This window comes from Bactrocera latifrons, unplaced genomic scaffold (genome assembly GCF_001853355.1).
Source record: "Bactrocera latifrons isolate USDA-ARS-PBARC rearing strain unplaced genomic scaffold, ASM185335v1 scaffold_47, whole genome shotgun sequence".
Classification (NCBI taxonomy): Eukaryota; Metazoa; Arthropoda; class Insecta; order Diptera; family Tephritidae; genus Bactrocera; species Bactrocera latifrons.
Genome location: NW_017537123.1, coordinates 644859 through 665676, shown reverse-complemented (window position 1 = coordinate 665676; position 20818 = coordinate 644859). Strand labels below are relative to the sequence as shown.

Below are 20818 nucleotides of genomic sequence, written 5' to 3'. Positions count from 1 at the left end.
GCAGAGGTTTTAGATAGGCCTCGAACCCTACCAAGGTGGTTAGTGTGTCCATTCCACACTGCCAATTGGTACTGAAAGTGCCTGGCATTTTCAGGGCGCTGATCAACGCTTTGATTTGATCCGTTGTACTTTTGAGTACCGTGGAGTAAGGCTGTCGTCAGCAGGTACCCACGTAAAATTTTCCGGTTGTTGTTCCCTTTCATTTTCATTTCCTTTTAATCGTACGTTCATAGGCTCACAACGCTTTGCATACGTTTTGCATTTTTCAACTGTTTCTATTCTACACTAACGGAACTCTACGAGGCCTGGTGTAAAATAGTCACACTGACAATAGTTAGTAAAGGAAGTCCAAACAAACACATATCACATCGAAGTGCAGCAGTCAGTCTCAGGTCACTTTCAACAAGGGAGCTCAAAACCCTTCAGGTACACACTGATTAAATAACCAGTTTCTCAAAGTTCACAGTAATCAGAGTTTATGGCCTAACAGCTTTTCAATAGCAACCTCAAGAAATGCTTCTTAAAATGATCTTGAAAAGATGTGATGAGTAGCGATAGCAATGATTATTCCACTATTTAAAGTGGCGAACACGACGAGAATGGCATCCCTTTAAATATACATAATCAGACCTTCGTAAACTCTGAGAGAAGAAGCCACTCCGGCACTCACTCTTAGATTTATTCAAATTTTGAAGATGTAGAGAGGGAACTGTAGCCCGAGCTGAAGATCATTCTTTACTCAGCACCCACTAAATTTTTTATTGAAAAAAATAGAACAGTGCAGAACGGCAATTTTTTTTCTCAGAATAAAAGCGAAACAGGAACTAGGGTATATACAATATTATGTATATTTGAGCACCCAAGGAGTGTAAGATTGTGTACATGTTTGTTTGCTTTTACTTACACAGGGAGATGACTCCCAGCTGGGTGTGTGATGTGCGCAACACAATGCTCGCGACAGACTGCAGTAGCACGACAGTGAACTGAAAATGGCGTTGTGAGTCCTACTACATGAACGTTTGTGAGAGGGCAGCAAAACAACTCAGTTGTCCATTTTGCATGTACACAATTTCGTTGTGGCCATGCTAATACCTTGCACTTCAAGGAAATTTGAATATTTTGTTCAAAGTGAAATTTTTAAGCAAAAATTAAGTAAATATATAAATTTATTTGTTGTAAATTATAAATTATAAATGATGTAACAGAGCTATTTTATGCTTTTATTTGTAAAATAACGTCAGTTTGATTAGAGCTTTGAGTAATTTTACATATTAGTGGCATCACCACCCTACCTCATCTCTCTATCTTCCATTCTACTGTCAACTCTACTGTCGTCCTACTGCCTTTGGCAAATATAGGATAAAATTGAAGTTAGCGAGAACGACAACTGTCGGCCTGCCGGCGTGTAGTCGTGCAGCTGTCAAAATAGGTCCGTCCATAAGAACGTGTGTGTTTTAATATTTGACAGATGTCCTTTGCAGTCTGTCGCGAGCATTGCATTCCACACATGATGCGCTGAGCAACACACAAAGATTCGGCTTAGGCACGAATACGATTTACTGCTTTGCTGGTGGCTTCATATACGAATTCCTCGATCACTGTGCATGTGCGTGCATGAGTTATCGACAGTTGCCCTTGAAACAGACTCGGAAAGCGAAGCACCATTAAAGCGCATATTTGCTGCCATTTTTGCCTTGTGGCCGTGAAGAAGTTATATGAGGCAGCTGCTGCATGCAACAACATCGGAAAAAGCATGAAGAACAACGACATAACACTAATCTACGCCATATTTTGAGGTTAAGGGAGTTTAGGAATGCTCCTGCTCTAGTCGATCAGATTGAGTTAAACTAAGTATTCATTCTAAACTTCTCACCTGACTACGCATTATTGAATGATAGTTTTTTAACCCTTTTAACCCTTTTACTGAAATTCTGAACTACTCAATGTTTCTTTCGATTCAAAAAGCAAATTATTGGAAATCCGTCATTAAAATTACAGCCAAGTGTTAAGAAAGTACAATAAAATTGCACGACAAATTGTGCATGGACATTTGACAAATATGTCTAAGCATACAGGTATCAGGAAATTTTTATTTTGTTGACCAGTGCAATCACAGCTGCGATTGAGCAGGAACGTGGAGAATATGGGAGGCGTAGTCTACACGGGCTTCATAATTCCATAATGCCGTTGTTGAAAAAGTTTGTCTTCATCTTTTTGGGGTCACACACTTCCACTAGACTTCTTTCATCTTTGGTTTGGTATTTCCTTTCAGTTGTGCTACCGATAGAGATACTCTATTTTCAGTGTCATTATGCGAATGAGTCAAGTGAATCGAGTGCTGCACCGCCACAAGACCTCAGCTCCACCGCCTCCCTCCCGACACCCACAGCAGCCAACCAAAGCAACAAATCCTCGCCAGGACGGCTTCGTAGCATTCAGTGTCAAAGGAAACCGTGCAAGAACCCTTACGAGTAAAACTATTCAAAGTGAGTGGCACAGAGAAATGGCGCAGTAATAGAGAAAAGTGCTCTGGCTGTTGAAACTGGGGTGATTGCTGCAACATGGTATCGTTAAATACGTAAAATAGAGTAATAGAATTTCATCCGCAAGCTTCGTCGTCAGCGAGGAGACCATGTCTTCGGTCTCTGTGTGCGTCAGTGTGTGTAAGCGCACATTTGCGGTGGTAACAACGGTAACCATATTTGCTCGTACTCGTGTGTGTGCACGTAGCACTACCATATTTACATACATATATGTAGGTATTTATAGACGGAAATGAAATTATGGACAACATTTTGCGCCACAGTTTGAAATAAAAGCAGCAACGTGTCCGGAATTCTGAATGGCACGATTGAAGTAGATAGTCGCCCAACTCTAAAAGGAATTGCAGAAACATTTCGAACATTTGAGAAAATTTTGCGTTTATATATTAGAGTATCTCACGCGAAATGCATGAGGATAGGATAGTGAGCAAGGATGGACAATTATGGGTGCATTTTTTTATAAAATCTCTTCTCAACTTTCCGACCGATTTTTCCTTACGACATCCTCACCGAATAATGTACATGTAAAAACAGTCAATAAAAAAAAAAAAAAAAATTACGCTGAATTTGAGAGAAGCTACTATTTCATTATCCTTGCTCATTAACAAACCGTTAGGAATCAAATGACGTAATTTGGCAAGCAAATTTTATTAAACTAACACGCAACACCAGCAAGTGAAGTGGTTTCTCAAGAGAGTGGGTTATGAGATCGTGAAATGTACTATTTTAAGATGAAATTTTCAGAATATATTTTGTGATTCAGTGTACCGTATTTTAGCTCTCTAACTTAACTTATGGCAGAGCATTCCTTCCTTCCACAAAGCAACCAATGTGCGAGAGGAACGATGTAGTCAGATTCATTAAACTCATGGGAACTTCTCATGGGAGCAAATTTAAAGTTTATTGAGTTTTTGCCCGTCAGCAAATTATTATATTATCAATTATACTAAAATGCAATGATAGGCGTTGGTGGACCAAATACGCATCAAAAGAGCCGTTTATCAGCTCACAGTGCAGTATGTTGCAGACGGTAACTAGCTGCTGATAAGCCTCCACCTGTCACAAGGAAGACAACTTCTCACGTACGGTTATGTAAGTGTGAAAACAGAGGTATTAATTTCATCAACAATGTTGAATGCAAACACAGTTACAACCTCTACAGTGTTATCACCATAAACGACATGTCCTGATTAAATTGCAAAATCACATTTTGCCTTTTGCGGCGCTTTCATTTGCATATGTGTGCTTTTGACGGTTGTCCACAAAACTCTTCCGCACCCTTCACCGATTCTTCTCCATTAGAATATGTGCTCAATTTCCGGATGTTCGCTAGATCATTTTTTTGACTGTATAGCAGCGATTTTTTCTCTGCATTTGACAATCGTTGGAATACTCAAATATGCACAGAAACTCTATTACTATTAGATGTGTATAATATATAATATATAGTACATATATGTATATGTAAATCTGAAAATTATTGTGCAAATAAATTGTTTATCAGCAGACAAGTCCTCGTACTAACAATTGCTTTGCCACAGTCAAAGTTGTGCAGACACAAACTGCACTCTTTTGCAAACACATCATCGAAGTTTCTCCTATAAATTTACTACCTGCGACCTTATAATTAGCTCACACACTTGTCATTATTTTACAAAGCAAAATATAAAAAAATATATGATCAGGCTAGTCTAAAAAGGCGCAGATAATAGCGTAATTTCCGTTTATAAATTTCCTACAAAGTCTCATATATTTATACTCCCTCCTGGCTCCAACCACACAAGGTTTAGTTTGCCAAACTTTCTCCAAAGTTCCTTGATTAAGTGATGACCTTATGGCTAGATTATTCTTTCCATAACTTTCAGTTGTCATAAAGAGTCTTCAAACACAAAGAATCAATCGCCTTTTGACAATCATTCCAAGGTGTATGCATGTGGCGAAAGTAAGGCAAACCACAAACCAGGTGAGCGGAGCTATCACACAACTCATTCAACTGCCAACCTTTGCTCGGTTAACCGCAAAAGAGTCCAATTGTCCAAAATACAGTGAGGAAAGAGAGGAAACAAAATTGACAACTTTTCAATGAACCTTTACTTAATGGCTTTGCTTTCTTGTAAATATAAAAAGCGCTACTGAAAGAACACAACTACAAAAAGAGCTGAGACGACAAGACGAGACGAGAAACCGGTGCAGAATGAATGCCAATTAAATGTAAAATGCAGCGCTTGAAAAGTTATCTCGCAAGTTTTATTTTTGCGCAACAAAAGGGTTTTCACTAAGAAAAACACTCTCCAAATATATGTATGCAAATAAAGCAAGTATTCGTAAAATTTTCAACGCAGCACCGAAGTTTACTACAAAACGATTTGAATGTCGCCAGTTTGAGTGCCATTTGACCCACTATGAAAATCAGGAAACTGAGCTACTATTGAAGTTGATCAATTGTAAAATTTCACTAAATTTCGTCTGCAAGAAAGCACTACAACACTGCACAACGCGAATCCCAATAATGCCAAAACAAATCCAACTCAACGCCATGCTGCTGATACTCCCTTCTGCAGTCTTGTAGCGGAGATATAGAAATTGGGAATGGATTAAAGTGGGCCACAAGTTCTTCGAAGCGCAAAACTGATATAAAATTGTATTAGGAAGTGGCGGCTGTAAATAATTTCTAATTATTTTATGTTTGCCGAACCGGAAAACAAACTTAGCTTTGAGTTTATTAAATGAGTGAGAGACTTTATGTGTATATGTAATAGTCATGGCACATTCTTTGTTTATAAGATTGAACATATTCTCAATAAAATCTAACGCAGTTCGAAGTCCGCTTACAACTAATGGTACTCATCAACACACCTCTAGCATTTCGATAGGATTTTTCAGCATTTAAAGCAGCATGTTTGAAATATTATGCAAGTATCGCGAACGTTAGAATTACTGCTCAAGTCCCAAAAGTGAAAGGAAATTTTAATTCCATAACCGCACAGAAAATTCCGTAATTAATGAAATATCAAACAGAAATCCAATTAGACAACTCCGAGAGGCGAGCGCAAGGACAGGAAAACTGCAACCAAACACAAAGTGAATTACATTAGTTGAAAGCAAAAGTGTCCGAGACCGTGTAATCCACTGACTCATACATATATTCGAATTCCCGCGGCTCATCGTTTTGACACCGATGACATTCTCAGAGACACTTACACCTGTCCACACACACAAAAGCATGCGTGTTTGCGCAATTTGCTCCAACTTGTTTGCTGAGAGAAACGTCACCGCTAAGTGATATTTGTGAATCTTCTGCAGAGAAGAGCAAACAATCATACGACATGCTAAACTAATTGATTTCACAAAGCTTTAGTTATTAAGGCATTTGAGTTCAGTTGAGAGGTGAAGAACTTTGCCAACAGAAGCAAATAAACTTTCACTTAGTACTTTGCTAGAGGAAAGGAATCTAGATTTTTTGAAGGAGCGAGGATTTAGCGATGCTTAGAAACTATTTATATTTCTAAATTAGGGGAAAATAGTTTCTCAGCTTGGACTTTACAGACACGTTTTCAGCTTTTTCCTGAGGGATACTTTAGCGAACTCCTAAAAGAGGTAAATAAATCAAAGCATACATTTCAGCTATTAACTTACAGAATGTTGCCCTACTAATATTATAACAGCCAGATCCACTATATTTGTACCCTGAATATTGAATTTATTGGACATACCTAGAAAGAAATAAAGAAAAATATTTAATGAGTTTGAAGAACATTACATGATATTCAAAGTGTAGGTATTAAGAAGTGAAATCACACACATACCACATACACACATGGAAATCAAGCAGTGAAAACTTCAAATTTGCGACCATAATAGCGCTGCCTTTGTGGGTAAAAAATTAACTGTAAACAACATATTTAATATTATTACAAAAAATTGGATGGTCTCGAAAAGTCTCATAGGGTCTGTAAAGGTTGACAAAAGGACCGAATTTTAATGTTGAATGAGGATGCTAGACAGAGGACAACAATATTCTCAATATTTATTTGTTGCTTGATAATGTTCTATGCATTATTTTTACTTCTTTCATAAAACAAGCGCATTACTTGGCAAGTGGAGAATGCGACCGTTAACCAAACATCTAAATCTTAAATTAATTTATACAACCATAATACTGAAATCGGTAAGCTGAGGCTTTAACCAAATATATAAATAAAATATAATAAGAAAAGGGTCGTGAGTAATGAGCAGCTGTTCCTTATAAAAGTGTTCAGCGCCGATCCGACAATCCACTAATTAGTTGTCGTGTTCTCACCTTAAACGCTTTCCAACTAAACACGAGTTTGAGGGTTATTCCCCAGGCCGACCTACATAAATACACCAACAACTTAGATATCTGCTTAAAATGAGCTGTCAAAATTCAAAATTCAAATTTCATAAAATGTTTCAGAACACATTAAATGATGCATGCACTTGTTTCATTTTTAAAGTAAATTCTCTGAAACAAAGGAACCTTCACAATGTGTGTTTGCAATAAATGGAGCACATCTGCACCCACGCACCATAAAATGTGATTTCTATTAAAACGCCTAAACAATATGAGATCGCCGGCGACAAAGAGCCACCGAATTTTCTATTTATTTCAGCCAATAACAAGCCAAAGCACTGACCGCAAGTGAGACAATGCAGCGCTGCTCAAATAGGCAGCAGCAGATAAGACGAGAGAAATATCTATGAGTATGAGAAGAGGCAGCTGAGGAGAAATCAAGTGAATTTTTACGTGGCGAGCGCGAAATGCGCCTACCTTAACAAAAGTCATCTCGCTGGTGAGATAAGCACACCTGCAGGCATGTATGGACGTTTGCAGGTGTGTAGGTGCTTGTAAATATTTAGCAGTAGCTGTGCCGTCAGTAATTAATTTCGTCGGGAACATGCTCGTAAATGGGCTACCGGCGTTTGGCGACGGCTTCTGGCAAGTGTTTCAAATAAAGGGTGTTATAATAGTACTGCCTCCGTTTTTATGTATTTACATTTATAATCTTTATTATTAGTGTGAACACCCTTCCGTGAGTGTAATTAAATAGAAAATGTAGTGAAGTCTTGCAAAAGCTCACGGCTTTTCTCACCTGATATTCTACGACAAAGTTCACCTAAACAACTTGTTTGGAGTGGAAAACCGGGGATTTATCACGATTAAATGCTACGGGTTAATATCTAGGTTTTCGGAACGACTCTTATCTCCCGGTACTTCTCGATTTACTTTCAAAACTAAAGATTCTGATTAAGAAAAGAAAGTTCAAATTTCCTACTGCCACACTCTTTATTAACGAGAACACAGACACACGAACACATGTCTCACAGCTATGTATGATCAGCACTGTACTTGCTACTTACTTTCAATTTCTAAGTATTTCGCTGTTTGAACGAGCTCAAAAGGCAGAAGTGTAGAAATGGCAAAAGCAAGTGAAACAATGGGCACTAATGGAGGCATACCCACACGCATGAACTCATGTAGGGTATGCGTTGGTACATGCCCATCTACATCAAGACACCTGCTGAGGTAAGTAGATATCGGTATGTGGGAGTGTGTGGAAATCACGGCGCACCGCAAAATGCCGCCGACAAAAAGTCTACGCTGCTAAGCCGATAAATTATGTGCAAAGCAAGACAACAAAAACAAAGCGTAGCAGAAACAATTGGAGAAAAAGAAATCTGCGAGATGTTAAGTCATGTTAAAAGTTGTCAATTGAGTCAAAATGTTTACACCAACACTTTAGAGGCAGACAAAAGAGCACAAGACGACAATAACAAAAGTGAAATGTATTTATAAAGACAGACATACATATGTAGTATACCAAAATATAAGCAAACATAAATAAAAAAAGCTCGCACATTTGGGCTGATGACACTAATTATATGAGATGTTCACTCGCGAAACAAAGCACAAACTCCTCAATTGTGAATTTTCTTTTGCACATTCCGAAGACGTACTAAAATTGTCGATGACTATTTCAAATATATTTAATTACAACATTCCAAAATGCAACCGCTCAGTACAATTAGTTTATCTTCGAACCGTTTTTTTTCCAAAACTACAATTTCCAATTGGCTGCAGTTGTTAAATCGAACAAAAATCATCCGATATCAATTGTAGCACCCAGATGGAAACGTCGAAAACGCTATACTATATAATCATCATGATGAGCTAAGTCCATTAGCCATGTCTGTCCATCTATCCGTCCGTCTGCAAATAAGCAAACCAATCCGTCAGCTTTTGAGATAACGTTCAGAAATTTTTTACACTTTCTTTCCTCCCAAAGAACCTTTTTTATCGGCACCACCAATATCGCACCACTTTAGCATATATGTGGCTGCCATACAAACTGAATAATCGGAAGTGCTTGTATGGAAAACTTTTCCATTTGACAAGTTATCTTAGAAACTTGGCATGGATTATTGTTAAGACAAGGGTTTAATCTCCAAAATAATCGTACAAGTCGAATAACGTTAGGCAAGTAACTTTCAAAATAAACGAATACTTCTCAAATTATGTGCTCGGCATAACGACACTGAGGAAAATCATGCAACTCCAACTAACCGAATTGACACGAAGTCAGCAACATTGCGCCGTCCAGCTAAGGCAGCCGCGTTGTTCGGTAAATAAATCACGTGAATTCCGAATTTGACTGAATTTGCGCTGAAATGCGAAAACAAATCATGACCAGACGTCTAATTTATTTGGTTTTAATAATTTCATTTCAGCAACTCAATGTCAACTACAATTGAAGCATGAGGGGAGGGGAGAATCGGTGGGATCGCAGGTCTAGCCGCAATCTCGCATTACCGCTTTAGTTATTAATTTCTATACATTTGCTTGCACATATGTATGCACCATAAGTATGTACGCATGGGTGTATTAGTGATTTTTTTTTTTTTTTTTGTTTGGTGAACTGCGCACGCACAGCCACATGTTATTGAACACTGTACACATGCAAGTGTACTCATACATAAATGCGCACGAATATTTGTGGCAATATGATGAACATGTGTGTGGTGTTGTTGCTGTTGTTGCTGTTGTTGTCAATTGTCAATAACACGCATTGAATTAATAAAAATGTTTATTAACAAAATTACATGTCTGGCTGACTTTGTGCTATGTGGCTGTCATACATGGACATATGTACGTATGTATGTCTGTAATCGGATTTGTTCATGACAAAAGTTGATGAAGCCATACTTTGAATTGATTTTACGATTTTTGAAGCATTTCTTGTGACCTACAACTGGAAAATTGTAGAGGGGTTTTCGGAGAAAAACACACATACATATCTACTTAAGCATTTACAGAGCTAATTTTTTTCTTCAATACTTAGCTCTCCCATCATATGCTTGCAACTTTTGACTCTGCCATGTTTTCACATGTCGTCGGTATTCCTTTGCCGCCTTGGAAACTTTTAATTAACTGTCACAATTTGTTGTTGCTGCACGCGGTGTTTGTGATAGAATTGCAAGAATGCACAAAATTAAAAAAAAATATTTTCAAAATGGCAAAAAGACACATGAATGGACATGCACATACATCCGCACTGAAAAGGATGTGGAACCAGACGAGCAGGCTTTTAGCTATTAAGTAACTATATTTGACTTCGGAGATTTTACTGTGAATTAGTGACAATATTTTGTTTAATTTTTAATATTATCAAACTCAGTTTTGCTCGAAAGGACATGGCGACTCAAATACCCCATTTAGAATATAGAAAAGTAATAATTTGAGTGGCAGCTTGTGCTTCCAAAATGAGTACACTGAAGTTATTATGCACTTGTACATATGTATATTAAACACATGTATGTACTGTTTGCTATTTTTCCTTAACTTATCGTTAGCCGTCACCCAAAGTCACTCATACGCACCGCGGCAGTGGATAAAGCAGGAATTCTTAGAGTTATCAAGCCTTAAAAATATTTTTAATAAATCCAAAGTTTACGAAAGTTTAAACATTTGCAGAAAAAATCATGAATGCGACCCAATATCGACAGAAATCTGCTGCATGCCAATGAACTTCGACGAAATGTCTGAAATGTCTATGCGCTCGTACCCGTTAGACAGGATTCTGCCTTAAGTGTACGCTTGTTCAGTATGGGTGGCAACACCGGTCCCAGACAAGCATTTGGGGCACGGCGCCTGCAAGCAAGCGCGTAAGTGTGGACTTACATGGCAGAGGAGCATACAGCTGTGAGCGCACAAAATCAACTTTACGCATACTAAATATACTTGTCTCACCTTGCACCGCTCCGCGCAATATTTTCGCTATTTCCATTGATGGAATTGCGACGTTAAATAACAATCAACCAGACATTAAGTGAGTGTTTGTTGTCGTCTTACTTGCTTTATTGCTCGAAATATTTATTTTCTATAAATAAATAATGTGTCTGCTTCTTGTTGTTGTATACTTCACTTTCATGTACTTGCGCTTTCACACCTGCCACCTTCAATCGTCGCTTTATTAGCCACTACACTGCTTCAAAGGCTGACTGGTTGATTGGTTAGCTGGGTGACTGGCCGTCAAGCCGTCTGGCGGTCGCACTGGCTGGCCAAACGAGGCAATAAATTTACTCACAAAATCAATGGATGGACTTAAGTTGCGCATATATGACATTGCACACGTCTATAGAATGTTATTAGTTCTTTGCGGTTCAACGCTCATGTCTTCGAGACGCAAAATTCCGAAAAGAAAAAAATAGCGAACAACGACACACTAGACAAACTAGAGTTCACACCTCATTTATCATTGTCATTAAGCGCCGTGCGAATAACGGTTGCGTACGAGAATGTAGGCGACCGAGCGGCAGAACAAGCACATAATGACTGGCTACAATAATGTTTATTGTCTTATTGCCCCAGGGCAGTAAGGCCATTTACCATTAGCAATTTCGGCGCGTGACTTCGCAGATAAGTTGTACCAAAAGCGGCTGCGAAATTCACTTACTCCTCTTGCTCGAACAAACGAAAGTGAATCCATATCTTTTTCTTACACTCCAAATAGCCTTTATCTTTGCCAATGATTTCTAGACAACCGCTTTGTCATGGTTGTGCGTTTGCGCCACTGTTGGACTTGTGTCGGAGGGCTTTTGTAAAAGCAACAAAAGAACAACGTCGTTTTGTTAAATCATTTTCGTCAATTTGTTGTTGTTATTGTTGGCGTCAATCAGTGCTATTGCCCAACAGCAGCCAGCCACTATTCAACAGTCAATTGGGTAAGCCTCAGTCGATTAGTCAACTTGTGGCAGAACCTTATGCTCATACAACATCCCCACACAAAATCTGTTAGTGTGTGTGTGTATTTGATTTGTTATTTCAATGTAGTTGCTACTGTATTCGCACATGTGCGTATGTGTTGGTCATTGGGTCGCTTGAAAGGTCATGTAACCATTTTTCCTCAATCCTTCATGCGCTGTGTGCGTTTAATGGCTTGTATCTTGTACAAACAGTTTAATAAGGTTATTTGTTCACTCCGCCAACGTTTTGTGTCGCACTTATTCTTTGAGCCGACTTTTGTCGAGTTTGTCTGTAGCGGCTTGACTGATTTCTTGTTGACAATGGATTTGAGTGGTATAGTGAATAACAGTTAAATTAAGTAAAATATTTCGAGTTTTATGCATTAACAACAAATAATATCGAATTATAATTCTTGATTGGTTCACTTCGGAAAGCTTGGCGTGTTCATTGAGGAGACAAACTGTTGTTAACACCGCAATGTTTTTTGAGTTTAAGAAACTTTAAAGCTTCCAATGGCAAAACTGATAGCATTTCTCAAAATTCCACTGACCAGACTTCAACTGATGTGTGCTTAAAGTCTGAGCGAAAAGCTTCTAAGAGCACCGCGACGATGTTATAACACTTTTATCTCGCTTGGGCTGAATACCAAGCCTGGGGGCGATCAATAACAGCAGACAGCAAAGCGATAACATTGCCCCAAAATTGTAATAATGAGCAGGATGTAAGAGCCTTTTCCTTTCCAATGGAGTTTTTTACAAGTTTTTCCCAAAAATGGAGATCTATGATTCTGCTATCAAAAGATGAAAAATTCAGATCTAATCAGGCTTTATTTTGCTTCAGCAATTGAAATTCAATTATTTGAATCTGGTATGTCTTTTTGGATCTTATGGTTGCCGAAGAAAAGTTAATTGGCGTACAACTTGTTGCTTAAAAATTGCCAACAATAATATAAAACAGCCCCCGGTATGTATATATGCACAGTTGCAAAATATACAAGAAAATATCTTTTCTTGGAATCCCCACGAATGTCCGAATACATATTAAAATAAGAGCATGTATGTATATATTTTTAGGTTGAAAATAAAAGACTTTTCCGTTGCACAGAAAAACGTATATTAAAGAAAAACAAAGCGAGGAAAGTAAAAATTAAACGCAAAAATCAAGTAAATATCAGAGGGTAAACAAACATAAGAAAATATGAAGACAAAGATTGATGTGGACTGCAGCCGAGAAATTTATAAATAAATATATATTTTTTTTGCGAAAATTTTATTTGTTAAAAGTGCATTTTTCAAGTTTCGTTTTCACAAGAGCTGTCAGTTTCTAAAAAATGGGTGACCAGAAGATGAAAAAAAATATATTTTTTCGATCTTAAAGAGTAGGGCTCGATAAAATTTTTAATCCCCATAATTACATTTCCCCGTCTACATTATACAGTTGCATACCCATACATACCTAATTGTATATATATATAGTGGCTTCTAATGCTCAGATTCACTTGAAAAGTTCAATGTTAATAGGGCACGTACAAGTATAATAAAACCCTTAAGTTGTTAATTACATATTATTTAGCATCTATTTATATCAGACGCGCACACATACCTACATTAATTGAGCGAAAAAAAGAGAAGAAAGTAAACAAAGTCTAGAGTAGTACCAGATTATAACTGCAATTATCGATTTCATGGTAATACAGGAAACATATACAAGGTGCGTTCCAAATTAAATAGGACTTAAAACAAAATCAATTTATTTTATTCGAAATAGTCTCCTTCTGCTTCAGTACAGCTTTTTGCACGGTCCAACAGCATGTCGAACGAGTGTTTTAGCTCGTTGGCCAGTATGCCGGTGCAACCCGTTTCCTCTACGACTGCATAACGCTTTCCTTTCATAGGCAAATGCATTTTTCCGAAAAGTAAGAAGTCGTACGGTGCCATACCAGGTGAATACGCGGAGTGGTTAATGCTTAAAATGCGATTTTTGGTCAAAAAATCGGTCACAAGCATCAATCGAATGTTGATTCTGAGCAATTTTTGATCGTCAGTCAATTTGTGCGGAACAAACCGTGCACACACCTTTCGTAAGCCCAAACGTTCGGTCAAAATGCGATGTTTTGGAGATGTTCAGTTACATTTCTATGAATTTCAATTATGAGTTCAGCTGATTTTTGGTGAATTCACGCACATTTTCGATGGAGTTTCCGGTGATCACGGATTTTGATTGGGCCACTGTTGATCGTCATTTATGTCCTCACGACCACTTTGAAAACGTTGGAACCACTCGTGTCCTCTGCTACGGGATAGGAATAATCGCCATAAACTTGTTTCATCAATAGAAACGTTTCGATAAAAATTTTACCAATTTTAAAACAAAATTTAATGTTGCTCTTTGTTCGAAGTTCATTTTCGCACCGAAACTATTTACTTTGAAACGCATCTTGTATAGAATCGTCTAATACAAATCTCCCGATACGGACCGAATCATTCCAGCAATGCTACAAAAAGTGATTTGTCTATCCGTGCTGTGGCTAAAGACGATTTCTAAGGGTCTGAATCGCAGCTAAGGGCCGCACACATGAAGGAGGCTAGGGTAGTTTTCATACCAAAGGCAGGTAGGAACAAGCCAGCCAAGCCAACTTTCTTCTTGCTGAAAACGTTGGAGAAAGTCTTTACCATGACCTGGACAAGAGCTTGGCAAGGAAGGCTAAAATTCAATGAAAGATCTATCAAAAAATCCAAAAGTGGTGTGCAAAACAAAGAAAATACACAAAGTTCCTACGCACTCTTGATAGAATAGACAGTAGAACATGTTTGGAATACTCATTGATCATTAATCTGGTGGCGGGAAACGCGTGCAGAATGGGGATGACAGAAAATGTTAAAAGCAAGGCACCAGGGAAGCCCTTAGAGCATCTCTTATGCGCTTGTCCCGCACCAGCAAAGCAACACTTCCAGCATTTAGCGACACCACGTTATGAGACACTGGAAAAGATATCGATAGTGTGGATGAAGAGCATCAAGAGCTGAAATTGGGCTATGCGAGGCTCACGAGCCTATTAGAGGAACCTAACCTAACCAAACCTCTCCAATAAGCTGCTCATTTGTCGACACCGCCGATATCGGACCACTATAGCTTATAGCTGCCATATAATCTGAACGATCATAAACAAGCTTGTGACTTGTGGATTTCAACATTTGTGCACTTAGGACTTATGTGCTCATATGTATGTATGTATATAAAACATAACATATAATTATATTTTAAATATATAGCAAATATTATATATAATAACGCAACTGCCATGACACTGGCAACCAGTGAATCTTATCTCACTCTCTTATCTAACTCTTCAGCGGCTGTTGTAGTTAAAATGTACACATTTATATTTATATTGGCATTTACTCGTTATTACTTATCTAAGTAAAATAAAATATGATATTATTTCGCTAAAAATAGACCATTTGAAATCAATTTATTTAAAAACTCTTCACTGCCTTGCCTTAAAATCGAACGGAAGTTTATCTTCGATAAAGGTGTACTTAATGTTGAATATATATTTAATGCACATTTTTAAAGGGCGTAATCGTTAATAATTAAAACGCCATTTTTACACTATGAAATCGTATAGCACTAAGAACAGCAGAATAAAACTGCAAGAAACCGAGAAGCTATCACGCAAAATCGTTATGCGAATTGAAGCTCACCCACCGGTCGGTTCCACCCGAATATCAACTAAACAATCCCTTACTCGTAGATAAGAACGGCCGCCGTCAACTGTAATTTACCATCAATCTACATTTTATGAACACTGCATTTCATATTTGTGAAGGTATGATTCAATCAACAATGAGCCGACCAATTGGCAATCGGCATTTGGCATTCGACAAGCGGACAGCTATGAATCTTAAGCTCGAGCGCTCAGCGCCGTAATTCTATCAATCAATATAGCCATCCATCAACGGAACACAGCAATACGAAAAATATCGAACACATACAGACACACATGGGCGTCAATCGCAAGGAGCTCACCATTTTGAAAGTAATTCGTAATTCGTACTGTCAGCGCAAACGCGGAAGAAGGCGCTCGTACGCAGGCATAAGGCAGGCAACTGCTCAATATAGAGTATTTATTCCCACTTCAAACTCTCCAATTTCGGCTATCTCCATCGATTCGTGGATAAACATGWTTTTATTTCCTCACTGGGTGCATGTGATAAGTGTAAACAGGTCTGTCATTATGCAGATTTGAGCCGCCAGGCTTTCGCTCGTACTAAAAGAGTAACCTTTGATGGTTTGGCGTGAATGTTGTTGTTGTTGTTAATGATTCTAGAATGAGTACATTTTTTGGCAAGCACGAAACTCTTCATGATTATTATGTTGCGGTGCTGTCATTGTTGTAGCTGCTGTTGCTGTCACTACCCCTTTTCAAAATTTGTCGCACAGCGGTTGGTTTTTTGGTGTCCTGCTAGCACTGSCGCTTTGACTGACGGATGGTATGTTGCTGTGCAGTTTCGTATTGAAATCGTTTAATATACCTTCACACCCTTACCAGACGACGGCTTTACTTCCGCTTACCCCCCATTTCATAGCATGGAACATATGTATGTAAGCGCTAGTTTATTTCTATTTTAGCGGTTGTTTAATATCGCCCTCAGCAGAAACTCCGCGATATTGAATAGGGCGTTTGGTGTTTTCTCACTCTTCTCTTCTTATGTTATGTGTAACTGTACTTGCTCGCCTAGGTATGTGTTTTGTATGCCTCCTGGATGGCATATTTGTTTTGCTTTCAATGTCAAATTAATCGCCAAATTCAGTCGACTTCCCCTCTCCTTGAACTGTTCCAATTGCGGAGCCAGATGTTTTCTCTAAGCTGTAAAACCTTGAGTTTATTTTTTGTATTTCTTCTAATTTTCGTTCTCATTAACTTTCGTATATCCTTGTGTACGGGAGCAGACATATTCATCAACAAAGGGTTCATTCAGTGTTCGAAGTTTTTGAAATAAAATTGCTGTGGTGAATTGTGGAAATAACTTTTCCGGATATAGATTCTAAGTTCCGGATATAGATTAGTAGTCGCTTGTATGTATGTGCTCTCTCTAAATGTGGTCTAAAGACCAGAACAGCTAATTTTCGAATCTTTCCAAAGTACTAATTAACAAAAATGTCTATTTATCCAGTTCCATTAAACGTCTTTTACGTCTTTACTAACTCGATACATATACTCACTAGCAAATCTCGATCTTGTGTGCCTGCGGCACAGGCGGGAAAGAAATGCGAAATCGACGTTTCAAACCGATGTACATTAGACCATAAAAGTCTAACATTGATACTAAACACATTAAAGACGCTCAATACGCTTTGAAGGTCTTCAATAAAATTCAAGTAAGAGGTTCGATCGTTTCCTAATTCACTAATCAAAGTACTAATAAGGAAAGCCATTCATATCAGCTTCAGAAAGAACATACATATGTGTTGCAATTTTCGCAAATTTCATTGCCTACAAATAGGCGTTCAACAGTGCGTGGCGCTCATAGGGTCGATTTGTTACGGTTTTATGCTATAAAGACAGCTTTATGCGCACATTTACGAATAATGCATACATGCACCATTTGCCGAAACGTTTGCTGGCTGTTGGCGCTGCTGCTGCACCTTTTGGAAAGTACTTGTACCTCCGCTCATTCGCAATGAATGACTCATTAATTTTGTTGAACTGCTATAGGGCCCCAACCCTAACCTTGAGTCGCAGCTAGGGGTTAACACCGCACCCACACACGAACACACATACACAACCAAAAGACAGCGCACAGCCCACTGGGATGAAGAATGCTATTAGTAGTAGTGGCGGTTTTTGTGACAGGGCGCCTTAGTCACAGGAAGAAATGCGAAATTTTATGTGAAGTAATTTTTGAGTGAGAGTTGAGGCTTTCAGGGTCGGTAATAAATATTCTAATTATGCTTTTCTTGCTGCTTTAGGCTCCTTTTAAAAGCCAAAAAACAAAAAAATGTTTAAAGCAAAGCTACTTGCGAGTCTGTTGCGGAAACACTCGACGATTCTTGCCTTCCTGTCAGTGTGATGTGGTTTGCTGTGCACTTTAATGAGAAGTTAGAAAGAATAGTATTGTTTACAGCCAAATTATATTTATATGTGTTCGGGCAAGCGTTATTGATACATGTTGCTGTTGTTGTTGTAGCAGTAGAAAACATTCCTGAAGTAATTTCGTGGAATGGTACCGAGTTGACAGTCCTTCGCCGGAAAAAAATTCGGGTCCGTTCTGATTACTTAGACCCATCTGTCGTGGGAGCTATACATATGTAAATTTTTCTTTTTGGTTGATTGGCCATTAGGATAGTTCTTCACAGAAGACGTTTGGCCAAGTAAATGATGTTATCAACCATTGGACGAGGAGGGACCTAAGAACCGAACACTAATTGTTAAACTGGTTGGAATTCGAGTTGAAGGCTCGCCTGGATATCTGAACCAACATGAAAAATATCTCCATGACAGATGCTAAGAATTGTTTCTCTTCTCGCGAAGACACAAAATGAAGTCATTAAATTAATTATTAAAAATAATTATTAAAAGTTGGTTTATTTAGTATTTCATAAAAACATTGTTTTGTGAAATTTAGGTTAACTATGTTCTGATAACCAATGGTCAAATTTCGAAACACTAGAAATTTAGCTGGAAATGCCCAAGACAAAGCCTCAGCGCCAACCCAGTGATAGGCAACTTTTACAATACTTTCAGAACTGTTTAAGTTTTAAATTTAGAAATGTGGAAAACAAAGCTCTGCATTTTGGCATTTATGGTAATTTATAGTTAATTATTTCACACTTATCACAGTTTTTTGTCCAAGTGGTGGTCCTTTCAAAGTCGTACGGCAATATAGGATGCCCTGTTGAAGCTAAATAATGCATGTTAGGGTCACAAAGCACGTTTTTGTATCGTAGATCACTTGAATATTTTTTTTTTATGTCGTATTTGCTTTTACTCACCTGATTTCTCTCTGATGTTCCTAAAATTAGATCCGTTAGCTTATCTTCTGCCAAAATGTCCTCTTAAGGCGTCAAAACCACAGACTCACAGGTTATTCACAATTTCCAGCTGAACGATTGCAGACGTGGTAGTTAGTTACCTGGTTTACTTTTACACTTTCTCTTATTAACAAAACACAGCCCTCAGGTGTCTATATAAAACTTTAATCTTTGTTTCAAACTATTCACTTTCCATTTGTGGATATTTCCCCGAATTTTTATATACCACACACGTACATGTAAGTGATGGCTAATAGCACGTATCAGTGGTTCTGCCTAGAAGGAAAAGTTATTAAATTTGAGTCTCGAAAGCAATCCTCAGAGAGAGCGTGTACATATGTCGCCCACCGAAAGGCCGAAAGGTATCAATACCAACAACCAACAACAAAATGATCGATGGAAAACTTATCACTTTTATTTGCACGTTATTTCTTCACTTTAAAATTGTCTTAAATGTTACCACACGAGCTTCTATTTGTTGCTTCTTAATCTTGGACTTAGTTTACTTATAAAGCTCTTAAAAATTATTTTATAAAATAACACGTTCCATAAAGCTTATTAATAATTCGTTCACATTTCATTTTATTTTTTAAATTAATTTAGATTTAATTTAATTAAATTTATAACAGTACTAGGATTCTCCCAATAAGTCACATATTCAAGAGGAATGTAGTAGTGCCAGAATTATAGCGAAGATAGGATTTAAAAATGAAAAATTTAGGAAGGCTGAACAGCTGATTTGATTTTTTTTAAGGAACACCTTGGCTTTCAAAACAGATTCGTGAAGTTTTAGGTGGGAAAAACTCATCAGTAACTGCATACAGAAAATAGTTGCATTTCTATTAAAATATTATTTCATCTGTAACAAGCCAATTCCTCTTCAGATTCTTCTTACTAGCACTCCACCCCAAGTATAGCCCTACAATTTTTGTCTGGGTGCTAAAGAATTTGGCGCTTGTCAATAGTCGTAATATTGAAAGAGATATTCGACGCATTGCTTCAATTTTATTTATAATTCTGTTTTCTCTAATTTGCGGACGAAATTTACTTGCACTTGCATCCTTTTTAAGAGACGAATGAGCGAATAGACATGGAATTTAATGAAAATGAATAAAAGAAAACATTAAATGGCAGGTGAGCTGCAGCATACAGACATACATACATACATCATCGCCGCGGTCTACTGCAAAGCAAGGCGAATTGATTTTCCACAAAAATGTCTACTTGAAAACCAACTGAATTGTGCTGAAATGTTGCAAACGCAAGGATAACGCAATACTGAACCCGCCGACATGTGGTCGAGTAAAGAAAATGAATGAGCACTAATTTCCGCTCATTCGTTCGTTACAAATGCTGCTGCCGAGGTATGTACAAACATATATACTCGAGTTAATAGCGTTATTGCATAGGTAGCGAAAGGAAATCGCAACAAGTCGTGCAGCGAAGACCGTGGCGAAAGCCGTATGAGAGCGCACATAGGCTCGCGAACCACCACCCACCAACAAAGCCCGTATCATAAATAGCAACAACAGCAACAGTGTGCCTAGCCCGTGTGTGGGGTAGTATGGATGTGGGTTGTACTTTTGCTCATTCGAAATGCATCGAGTAGTACTTACTGCTATGTGTAATGTAATATGTAGTATGTATACATTCATATGCTTCCATAGCCAATTTAGGACATGACAGCCGCACAGCAGCCGGCTTTTTATAACGACGTCGAAGAAGAGAGAAGGGCTGATTCTCTCAAATAATCAATAATGCTATTGCTGGGCAAAACAGTGTTATGAAATATACTGCCATCACACGCTACGCCGTATGTCACCCACACTCTCACTCGCACTAATATTTTTTTTAATATAATGTATGCGCTTATAATATGAGCCTAACTACAAGCGTTACATTAAATATGTTATCCACTAGATGGTTCAATGCCACTGAGACCCTCATATGCTCTTTGGGCCTTTATCACATTTTTAAC

General features: G+C 38.0%; 1 protein-coding gene across 5 annotated transcripts in view; it reads right to left on the bottom strand.

Annotated features, from left to right (window-relative positions):
- The window catches only part of LOC108973233 (cAMP-dependent protein kinase type II regulatory subunit), a 71480-nt gene that overhangs the window by 49846 nt on the left and 816 nt on the right, over positions 1-20818 (bottom strand). For all 5 annotated transcript variants that reach the window (XM_018940317.1, XM_018940319.1, XM_018940318.1 and 2 more), the window contains exon 2: positions 18802-19116. The gene's annotated coding sequence lies outside the window, so the exon portion shown is untranslated. The remainder of the gene's footprint in view (positions 1-18801; positions 19117-20818) is intronic.